We start from the raw sequence: 12857 nt of genomic DNA, 5'->3' as shown, positions 1-12857 counted from the left end.
AGCTGCGTTTGAATTTAGTAGCGAATTTTGTAATTAGATTTTATGATTTTGCCAGAGAGACATAGGGTAAGACAGAAGAAAAATGTGATTTCCATCAAGTTGTGCTACCATAGAGTGAATGGAATACTAAAGTAGAATATAAAACCCTCTACTAAAGATTTCGAAAAGCAGAAACTTAATTTAAAAAATAAAAAAAAATAGCCAGAAGTAGTTTGCAATGAAATGTAAAGGGCCGAGTAGATTATACATTGCACTCCATAAATAAATAAGTAATAAACTGAAAAAAATAAAAGTTGGGAATTTTCAAATTTGAATTTTTGTTAATTAAAAAAAATGAAATGAAACTGAAAAAAGAAATGGAAATTTTCAGCGGATAAGTGACCGAGAAAATCACAGTTCGTTGGAAAAACAGAAATCTAATTTAATTTCCCCATATCATCCTGTGACTCTCAGAAAAATCCATATCAGCTGTATCATCTAATTAGCACCACGAAGAAATCCCGATAACATCTCTCTCCTACACACACAAGCAATCACAATTTGTCAAAGTTCTTCTACGATGGCAAAACTCATTTTACGATAGTGAATGTTGATTTAGGGCTCAAAGGTAGCAGACATAGCCATCGCTTGCTTTCGAGTCGCAGTGACCATGTCATTGTCTCTCGCCGTTTCACGTCGTGCTTGGCATTGTTAGTTTCTCTATTGTCCTATCAGCCATCATCCATTTCCAACCTACCCCCGTCTACCCTCCGCTCTGTGTTTCGCCTCGTTCCATTCCCCCACGCAGTGACGAACCGATATATAAATGAGCTTTGCAGCTATGTAAATACACGTAAAATAATCACCATCCGAGGTACAACGGGCCCTCAGTGCTGATCACAATGATTTTTTACTGTTCGTTGGTGCGTTCATTTAAAATTAATTTCCCCAAATTCTTTTCAATCTAAAATGAGTGACCTCGTACGGTTAACAATGCCTGATTTAACGATGCACCAGTGCCAATGGTTTTTTAATGGAATTTTCCAGTTAACAAGACTTGAAATTTTAGGAAGAGCTTTGGGAGTTTTTGCTATGTATATAAACACCAGAGATAAAATATCTTAACGCAAAAAATAAATCTAAATTGTCTACGAATTAATTATCTGTCACAATATCGTCAAATAGTAGTGCGACGTTTCCAATTACACAGAAATAAATTTTAGATAAAAATGATACTTGTAGAGGGCAAAAGGTGGGACGAAATGACAAGACCATTTTTTAGGTCAAGTTTTGGTGGAAAAATTAGACTTGGGGTGCGAATTTTTGTGATAACACTAACCTTCGTCCCTCGTTTGGCATCCGGAAGGTCTAATTGTCAAATAGTCCTGGTCTTTGAACAGTTTTGTGGACCGTAACAGAATTAGAATTCGATCAGGAACTGACCTCGAACTCCGGCCCATTCGCAAGTCAAAGTCCCATTTTATAATGAAATGAATAATGCGTTATACTATTCACAGAATATTTAATGCTACTTTGTAAGAAATTTTATTGCTATTATTACTCGGAGCAATGTCCTTTGAGGATTCGGATACTGCTGTATACGTTTTCATTAGAGGGTGTCTCGTGAGGAGTGGTAAAGGGAAGTTAAGTAAATACTAGCCTGCCCAATATAGTAAAAATTTCGCAATTTTAGATCAGGAGTTTGCGAAACCAGTCGCTGACTATATGAGGAGATGACATTTTTTTCTATTTGTCATAGCTTATGTAAAGAAAAGACAGCATAATTAAGTCAAAGTTTCACGAAGATGTCTGAACTACTGGTAATTTATTACTGAAAAGTTTGGTGAAAAGTCAAAGGGCAAAAACTCGCGAATTGTTATAAAAATTGTATAATCACAATGGATCTTTAAATGCACCCCATGGGGAAGTGTGGGCCGATATAACGCCTTATGAATTTCATTATAAAATGGGACTTTGAGTCGCGAATGGGCCGGACTCCGAGGTCTGCTCCTGATAGTATTCTAACTCTGTAAGAATTCATAAAAATAGTCAAAGTCCTAATTTGTTGAGTAGTCTCACGGTATTCTGCACTAACATTGTATTGTGTCATTATTGCCAATTTCCCCTTCGAATACTCAAATTCCTTTTGATTACGGTGATTCATGTCCTTGTCAAGCCACGATTATTTTATCACTTAGAGAATGTTTCTCCGAAACAGAGTAAGAGGCTCCCCAAGAGATGATCTTTCAATCCGTTTTTGAGGGAATGTCTGCTAGAATATATTGTCACTTTGTCAATCCTTTTGAGTGAATCAAATCATATTGATTGACTAGCGAGTAGAATGTAATTAAACCCCAGTTTTCATTTCAATTTCTTTACTCCCGAAATTTTTTTTCGAATATTCAACTTCAAATCTCCATAACTGCGCGATTTTTCAACGTAGAGGGTGAGCAGATTTAATTATTCGTGACATGTCGTCACATCTCCTCTCTGGTTGTCGCCAAATAATTAAGTGGCAGTTGTCATGTACCATCAGTGAAGTATAATAAATATTCTGATGTTCTTTCTGAAGAAATTACAAAAACTCAAACGAATAAAATGAGTATTGAAAGTGTTGAATTTCGGAGTTATTCCCGAGTTCAAAATTCACCCCTCCAATGTTTTTGTGTTTCCGGATTTAAGAAATATTTATTTATTCCTTATTGTGGGTCCTTTCCATTGTTGTAAAAGAAGGGGAAAGTCCAAAGGGATTCTCTTGATGCAGATTTTCCCCAAAATACGTTAAGGGTAGGAGGAGACATTATATTGCCTTCTGAAGAAGACTTTAACCTGGACATCACAAGTAATGTTAAGTCTTCTTGACTGTCGAGAGCCAAATTATTTGAAATAATAATCAGTGTTTAAGATAGTTAATTAGAACATCCAAAATTGGTGAGCAAAATAATCATTATTCCCCTAAATCGAATGTACTATCATCATCACGAGATTTACTCCCCCATTTCCCCTGAAAATATCAAAAAGTTTCCAACAGTGCCATCAGTGCGAGAACCGTCGAACAGAAATTCTCACTTTTATGAAGAATAAAAAATTACTACGAAGCCCATTGAAAAGTGCTATGACTCAAAAATACCAGACTACATAGACCGTCCCGAGATAATGATAATTACAGAGTGAATCTCCATTAGTAACTCGTAATAAAGTGTAGGAGAACGAGAGGATATTGTGGATAAAATGGGAGGAGTGAGGCCAGTTGAAGAAAGAAAATGGATAAGCAAGAGGAGGATACAGAAAGGGATGAATAGAGGGGCTGAGTAGACTGGGCAAGCGCTCGGGGGTGGGAGAATCGGAGGGTTGTGACTCGGTTCGGACGGTCCGGGTGGACAGAGCATTTACATCATTTAATTTATGACCCTCTCTTGCTGTCCAGCGGCTAGCCTCTAGCACACCAGACCCGAAGAGAGGGAGTATATACGAGCATACAGTTCGTGTCGTACGTGGCCACGATCACCACACATATACGAGTGTGGTGAGGATTCTGGGAAGGGGGGTGGGAGGCCAGGCACATTCTGATGATGGGCCACGAATAAATTTGCATATGCATGTTGCCGATGCGAATGTACGCGGGCAAAGAGCGAGCACTAGGGATAGGGAACTCTCTGCGTTATGTGCGCTGATGGCGCCTGAGGTGGTACATGAAAATCCCAATGGATGAAACTCTCTCTTTTCTCTGACTCTGTTATACATTTACACCTCTCCACCTCTCTCTCTCTCTCCGATGAAAATGGGTAGGGGACATTGTATACAGACCTCGACCTTGATAAGTGGCCAAATGCCAATTAGGTCTCAGACGGCTTTACAAAACGTGAGGCGGAATTGCGATGTGAGTTATGTCTTAACCCTTGTGTGATCACCTCCGCGAGGAACGCTCCTCCTCTTATTTTCACTACTCGTCTGCGGGCCATAGCACCTTCATGTGGGATTGATGAGATAATAGATGTTGTATATCAAATCACGCGACATTTCAATTTTCTTTTGGAAATTAAAATATTTTAAATTATGTTTCAGAATTTTCCTTTACATGCATTCAAATAGTTTAAATAGTTGCGATCTTCTAATGGGCCCATATTTTACTCGGTGCCATTATTGCCCCTTATTTCTCTATTTATTCCACTTAACCCTCCAGTTCTTCTAGACAGACGTTTTTGAAAAATCATCCCCAAAAGACGCCAACCTCTCCCTCTCTCCTTGCTTGCACCTATCCAATCATGATATGGTCCTTCCCATCACAGATTTCACCAATCACATGGCATTTCCAGAAAACTTTTTCTCTTCCATTTTTCCATCCCTCCCACTTGACATTTTCCAAGTTATCTCCACAATTATTCCTACTCCTCAGTATCATCCCAAGCGCGAAATAGTCACCTAATCGGAAGTCTTCAGTCTTGTTATATTATGTCTACAGCAATTTCAAATTCAAGATAAAATCGTGAGTGGTAATTCAAACGTCATCCCAACTGTTTTTTCCTTCATCCAACGAATTCCCCTCATCACAACAATTAGCTACACAAAAAAAAAATTCGGCGTGTAACAAGAATCGTAAATACTCTTCTGTGTTCTGTATCAGAACTCTGTTTTGTTACTTTGGATATAAATTAATTCTATCTCTATATGATCTTGATGCTATAATTATTAGAAATAGGATAGTTATAATGGTTCAAACGTGTGAATGTTATTTTATTATTTCTTGCATACGCTCGAAAGACACAACCGCTCTGATGCGTTTGATGTTCCTCTGTATTGCACAATGCAAAATGCTCAAATCGCATATAAATAATCAACAACGTACACCAAATGACACCCTAAACTGCACTGTTGGAAATTCCATGGACACGACTCCGATGTTCACATCTGAATAGCGCAGCGAAGCTAATCCCATAAAAAACGACTTTATATAGAACCAAGAAGATGGAGACTGAGACCACCATGAAGGACAATGTTTGATCCTATTGGTGAAAGCCGTCCTGCACACCACGACTGAGGATTAGTCCTTCGAGTTCCACCGTAGTTTCAACCCCACCCTTCTATCTTACCAACTTCACCGTCGACCTAAAACTTGATACCTTAACCCAGCCAATCAAACTTTGAGTTCCGTTAATCCCAACGCCAAATATTCGCCCATTCGCACGTTATAGGTCATGTTCAACTTATACCCCACACAAATGTATTGTACATACCATGAAACCGAAAGAGAAGCCCACAGGGGGTAACGATAAGACTGGTGGTGCGAGGGGGGGGGGAGCATAGCTTGCGGGTTAATTTTCTCACTCTCACGGAGTTACCGAATGTGAGGCTAATCTTCTAGATGTTGGAAATGTGGAGGTGTCGCTCCGACATCGTCAAGGCTATGAGGTTAGAGGAATTGAGGAGAAACGGTACGAAGTTCGTCAGTTGTTCGATGAAAGGGGGTTATCTACTTGAATGGTTAGTCGGTAATGCAGTTTGACCGTCTCATTTACATTCTTGGGAATTAAGGGGAGTCTTCTTCGGAAAGTACTGCCCCTGATAGTAAAGAATGATTAAGGATTTGTAATATGTTCTTCCTTTGCATGAGTCTTCAGCAACTAGTTATGAAACCTTTAAATCAAATAAAATTGGAGGGCTGTGCTGTGAGTTGCAAAACAACTTTTCGATCACGCCGTGCGAGAAAGTGACTTTTATGCACGTCTCGCAAGCCTAGAATTTTTCTTTTCTACAAATGGTCATAAAAAAATCTGTTAGGATCGGTAGGCTGTAGAGGGTATTTTAGATAAAATTATACTTGAATCGACATCTCTTAATTACGATTCTTTAATTACCACGTTATAATAAATGGATCTAATATTTGATCGTAGTATACAGAACAACGCGTGGTTTTCTCCGTGGTTCTCTCACGGCTCATACATATTAACTCTGCTCAAAAAGATGCCAGCGGTCAGGTGTGTTGTAACAAGTGACGTAGACGTTTGGCAAAATGACGTACAAATTGAATTCGAATTAAACTCATGTTAGACTTTAACAAAATCATTCCATACTCGGGAAAAAGTACTTTTTAACTCCTGAGATTATATCGATCACCTTCGGCTCGTACTATTAGGCCCCCACGACCCAAAAACTACTTTTGTACACTCGTACCAAAAAGTGTTATTTTCTCGCCGCTACTAATGCTGAAAAGTGTTGGAAAGGGTCACAGTTCACTGGTTCATTGGTTCGCCGGCTACCCGAGGCGAAAATTTTTCTGTTTGAATTCTAATTCCCTTAATTTTTTCCCCAGTCGCTGAGCGTCACATTACTGTCAAGAAATATTATTCGTCGGAGACAATTTGAAGACTTCCGTCTCACTTGGATTTAAATATACTCTATCCAGAAAAGCCCTCAGGCTGATATGAGGAAGGGTTCAACCCTCGAGAAGTAGCTAGATGAGGGAATCCCAGAAAACAATGGGCAGCATGTGGGGCGCCACTATAGCGCAGGTTAGATGCTAAAAGAGCGCGAATAGTTAAAATAGAAAATGGAAAATTTAATGGTTTTCTAGTGTCAATCAAAAATCAATGAAAAATGCCTCGATCTCTTAATATTAAAGACACCTTGAATTGACTTAATTTATAATAAAATATACATCAAATATATGTCTTATCCTTATTTCGTTATAAATGATGCATGCGTGCACATGTATTAATTTGTATATGTCATATAAAATAAATATAGAATCTAATGCATAAAAAAATATATGTATTACGTATAACAATAAATATATTAGGTGTAAAAATTTATGATAGACTAAAAATTATGATTATAGTCTAAGTGGAATAGATCGATGATAAATCGTTCGTTCGGTGGGTTTTTTCTTACAAAAATTTACCCACGAATAGAACGACATGATTCATATCAAGCAGTTATTCTGCAACTCGGCAACAATTACAGGATTAGGTGAGTGCTTCAAGTCTCAACTGGGGATTACGTTACATTCGCAGTGACCAATACCACTGTTGACTAGGGGATTATGTTATGGTATTAAGCCTGCATGTGGGAACCCTGAGTCATGGTATGCAATAGGAATGATCATGTCCCTTTTACAAATCCTCGGGATGATGGATATGTTTTTGACTTGTTCAAAAGCTGCAATTCTATGGCGACAAGAGACAGCTTCGCAAGCTATTCAGAAGCATTTCTCAGAAAATAAAATTCGATTCTGGTCTGCAGCGATTTTCTGCAAAGTTTATTGTTTCTGATCGGTCTTTACATTTAATTATTTGTTGCCATACAGAGGTTTTAAACAATGTGAAGTGATAGAAACAAATGGGTTTTTACTTCTGGTGGATAGCACTCTTAAAAACGAGAGTTTAGGTTTTTTCAAATAGCGAAAAGTAGTTTGCAGATTTATCTTCAAAAAAATTTTTTGCTCCACCAAAAAGTCCTTATCGCAACTTTCCTATCCCCCTCCATTACAGACATATTGATCAGAAGTTAATTGTAAATAGCATTTTTATTTATTGTTGTTATTTTTCCACTACTTCGATCGGTTTAGAATATGCTGCGATGGACTTGGATTTTAAATAGTTATCGTACCCGGTCAGATTTTTAAGTCAAAACCTTTCGGGTGTGAAGCAACAAACTCACCCCTACGCCCCACCCCTTATCCCCTTCACAGAGATTGTAAACAGGAATTGATCCACATCGATTGACAATTTCTCTACTGGTTTCATGATTACAACAAAATTATTCAGTATTTCATGTGACCATCATTTTAAGAAATCACTCATAGACCAATAATTTTGTAAAGTAACTTTCACCCGATCTTCAAGTAAAATATTTCAATTGTCGAAAAAAAAATTCGTCTGGAAACAAAATAAACTTTTTTAACCACCTAGCATATAAAGCTTCGCGAACTGTCAAGTAATTTTCATCGACTCGTTAAGTAGATAGTTTGAGTTTCAGTATTTTAGTTGGACACGTGGAAGTCCGCTCGGTCGTTGAGAGAGTTAAACTCTCCAGTAATTCGCGGAAATACGCGGGATGCATTAGCGAGATCCTAAATACTAAGGGTCCGCCATACACGTGGAATACCGAAGTGGTTTAGGAGAGTTGGCCGTTTTTAGTAGACGTGCACCACTCAAACCTCACTCATCCCCCTCGCCACACCCCCAAGTTGGCCCGTTTCTACTCAGTCGTTCGGACTGTAGACCACTTCGTTTCTTACACGGCTGCATTCACCACAAACTCCATACTTATTTGCAACTAACACAAAAACACTTGGCCCTCCAACACCATCACACAAATGTCTTTATACTATATCGGATGGAATGGAAAGGGGTGGCATTGTACTTAGACCGGTGGTACACGGCGGCCAGTGTTAAAAAGAGCAGAATAAAATGAAATGTGCGGTGTATGGGTCCAGCGGTGCTGGAGGAGAGAAAAGATGAGGAGCTTTTCTAGTTTTCGTACATTGTTCGCATGTGGCTTTTTGGGTCGCTATGTTCTCCGGTCTGGGGTAATCCAGTCCCAGTCAGTCGAAGAATTTCAGATCAGGTCGGGCACAGATCCATTAAGATCAACCATGATGTTTCTACTTTTACTTACTATAGGAGAATGACTGAATTCACGACTGGAAAGCAAATGGCAGGAAACTGGTGATGAAAAGCTGATCAAAGCGCTCGATTATTTTTTATACATGACGTGATTATTATGATCTTCGGGGGCTAGAATAGTATTATGTACAGGAAAAGAAATTTTAGGTCAAAATTAGATCTCCAGGAGGCGAAACAAGGAACGAATGTTAGTTTTATCACAAAAATTAGCCCTCCAAGTGTAATTTTTCCAGCACAACTTCGGATCGAAAATGTTCTTTTCTCTAGAGGTCTAATTTTTATCCAAAATTTCTTTCTATATACAATGAGAAAAAAATTATTTTTGACAGATATCCATTTATTTCCGAGAAGTATTTATTTTTTGAAACTTGTATTTCTCCGGTCCGATCACTGCCCAAGGGGAGCGAGTTAGGTTTAAATTACAATAATCATATTACTTTAGAAGATGAGTATTTTGTACATGAACCGGAATTAACTCTACTAATAATTATTCAGTTTTTCTAATTTTCTGATTTTCTTGAGGGGAGAATTTCAATGAATTATTCAATGCTCATAATTATCCCAGGACTTCACTCAAAAATTGAAATCACCATGATCATATTCTAGAACAATATCATTGACGCAATTCAAACCTAATCAGAATTGTCAGGGAATTATTCGATTTCAGAAATAAAGTATTGGAAAAATAATTATTTCTCAATGTACCTTCCAGTAATAAAGGTATGTAAGTGGAGAAGAGGGATGAATCAAATAGTGAATAATATTAGATCTAATATGTGATGGGCAGTTTATTTTATGTATTACAGGATATTATTTTATTAATAAAATAATATTATCAAAATGCAATCATAAATCAAAATATGAAATGAACATTATATACAAATATATAAAGATCTGAATCGAATAAAATTTGGTTATTTTTGAATTAGTTATTCACCTGGAGAGAAATATTCAGTCAAAATTACGGAACGTTTTCAGGAAAATTCCGCGATTTTTCAGTGAAAACAGTGTACGAATTCCGTGAAATGCCCCAAAATCACATTTCATTCCGAAATCACCAAAAAGGCGTCAATTTTGGACAGCAACCTAAGAAATTAGTGAGCAGTAAATTTTGCAGTTTTCCCTAAGGAATAATTTAAATGAAAAAAGAAATCAATCTTTTATACAAAAAATACTAGTATTCATTATACTTTTATTACAATTTCTTATAGTTTGTAAATTGAATCATTACTAGCTCCACTATTATACTGAATCGTAATTATGATTGATATTATCAGCAGCCATCAACACATGATAATTGTAGTCTATCGAATTCAAATTATCGTAACGTATCAACATGCGCAGCTTCAAGATAACAAATACAAAAGAAATCATATGAATAGATTATTAAAATTCATAATTACCAATGGACGGGTCAACGTTTCTGAGCTACCATTTTCCTCATACGCAGATCATTTCCTATTGAATTGAGCTTTTAATGGTCCGTTATGAACTTGTGTAACGAGTTTAATGAAGAAGGAATATTAATTATCAATTCTGTTCCCAATTTTCTTTCTGGCCCTCGCTATATCTTTATTTATAATTACAAATTAGTGGAGGGTGGAGGGGAGCGAGTGGTCATAGAGACCACGTCTTGTCATCAAATATTTAAATTACTTGCTAAATGTTTACTACGTATCCATTCCCTCCAGTGAACTTGAAAACAACTCAATAATTTTCCGAATGTCCAGAATATACTGAAGACAAAAGTATCTGAAGTAGATGATCACTACTACTGCTGTGATCTTATTCGAAAAATCGGATTTTATCAATTTGCTGAGTAGCAGAGAGAACTCTTCGCTGTTATCCTATGAAGTCGTAAAATTTACTTATGGAAATCTGCAGAGTGCATCTGACAATAATTTTTTAAAACGAGAGGACTCACTTCCTCAGTCCAGTTATGCGCCGGGTGTTAGTTATTCAATAGTGGAAATGTTTTTCTATGAAAGGCAAGTGAAGGAAGAAAAACAGGAAAGGGCTGTCTTTGTACCACCAGAGTGCCCACAACAAAGTAACTCAAAAAAAAAATGAAAATAAGAGGAAGGGAAAAGGAGGAGCTACCGTTACTGTCGAAGGCCTTCAGTCGTATATAAACTTGAGCTCTTTCTCTCTCTCTCTCCCACTTGTAGTTGGTGGGCTACAATGGCTGATGGTTTATCGTGCTTTTATCATTCTACTGCCAAACCAACACTTTCCACACCATCGAATATCCAAATACTCCAGAGGGAGGCCCACTTTGTTGGCAAACGCTTATAAATCCGTCTGGCATTTTTCCCAAATCGCCTAATGCTTCTGAAATTCTTTTCAGCCTCAGTGACGCCGTTGAAATGTCAAAGTGGAGGAATGCGGGTGGCGATAACTGCGATTGGTGACAAAATTACCGTAAATTATCTCGATGAAAAAATTCGAGAAATGGACGATGCGATGGTTCAATGATTTTTCGAGTTTTACGTGTAGTATTGAAAATGCCATCTTTTAAATACTTGTTGCCAAGGAAACAGAGTATTCTATTTTTTTAATTAATGAAAAAACGTTAACCACTCCTCTATTTTTTAATATTTCTTTTCGTCTAGTTGCTTGGCTTTATTACAAAAAGAAGAAAATTGTTAAAAAATTACCTGTCTGTTCCTTGATTTGTCAGTCAAAACAATATTCAGTAAAAATTCTAGAATAGTTACGCATTTATTGACTCCTTCCTGATAGTTCACTGAAAAAATGCCTAACGGTTCCGTAATTTTTACCGAATATTGTTTTGACTGGGAGATTACGAAACGGGCACGTAATTTTTAAGGAAATTTCGTCCCCGTTTGTTTGTATTTACGGACTCTTTAATTGCTATCCGAAGAGTGTGTGGAGCGGTATATTTTCTCCGATGAACATAGGGTCGCAGGACATTAAAATATTTCCTCAAATAGGGTGAAGTTTGGCGAGTCGTTGACGTCCTCTCGCGTCCCTGGACCATCTTCCAATGAGTCGTTCCCCGGGGGAGCTAATTAGGTCCCAATTAGGGCTATCCTATTGCTCCTGTGGATAACTATGTTGCCGTTGACCTTCAATAAACTCCCTTAATGTTTATCCATTTTTCCCAATTTACGAAAAAGAGTTGTTTAAGTTTTTTCATGTTTAATATAACAATATAACTGACACAATTAAATGCCGCAGGGAGTCTCTATTAATATCTCAACTGAGGAAATACTATATTGAAAAAAATAAATCCTTCTCCCAACTAAATTTTCAGTTGATAAAAATAATTTTTCCTCAATGCACTGCCCACAAAACTTTCTCTACATCACTCACCTTCAATTCTCACACATCATTTCATTTAAAAATACTTTTAAAAAATTATTCTTATTCCCAACAATAAACTGAAATGCTCCCAGCATCAGGTTAAATCGCGCTGTTTCTATTGGTTGAAATACCGTAGGAAAAATAATCCGACAAATACCACTTGAGCTTCAAAATTTCTTCGATATTTTCCACAAGCTTTTCTACAAACAAACGATCGTGCCAAGTTTTTCAGAAAGGCCCGTCGCACAAGTGCTCAGGAATTTTTTAACCGTAAAACTTGTCACGCTCATTTATTTGCAACGAAGCTATCGGGAAATATCCGATAATTTTAAAGCTGTCGGGCCATTCCTGAATATTCCCATATCTGGAACGAATAAATTATTCAATTTTCTCCCTTTTTTCATAGATCGAATTTGCAAAAAATTTTGAATTCCTCCTGAGCCCGTCTGTTGTAGCTCCTCTCATCACACTGACGTCATCGTCGACAAAAATACTTGAGAGACACATGTGGTGATTGTCTCTGTACCCGAGTTGACGACATTTTCGGTCCGAAGATAAGTACATATCGTCATCAGGTAAATGGTGTCATACAATCCCCAGTAATAACTATTCTTCAAGCGTATCACAGATGAGTCCAGCGACCCAGCGCAGCGAAGACAAATCGTTGGAGAAATAGAAAGAACGTTAGATATAAAAAAGGGTAGAGCGTACATGTTCTTATATGCACTTGAGCGCGCCCAGTTCAAGCAAGGCGGAGGCACTTAAAGGATTTACGGGTTGAAGAACTCGGGACCGAAAGCGGGTACGCTGAAACTAAGTGCGTCGCGCCCCGTACGAAAATAAAACAGAGGGATAGTTGAAAAGAAGAATGGGGCTGAAACAGAAGTGGAAAAGTGAGGAGGAGGAATGGTGGAAGTAGAACGAAGA

The sequence above is a fragment of the Diachasmimorpha longicaudata genome, chromosome 15, assembly GCF_034640455.1.
Source record: "Diachasmimorpha longicaudata isolate KC_UGA_2023 chromosome 15, iyDiaLong2, whole genome shotgun sequence".
NCBI lineage: Eukaryota > Metazoa > Arthropoda > Insecta > Hymenoptera > Braconidae > Diachasmimorpha > Diachasmimorpha longicaudata.
The sequence above is the reverse complement of the archived record's forward strand: the minus strand, read 5'-3'. Positions refer to the sequence as shown.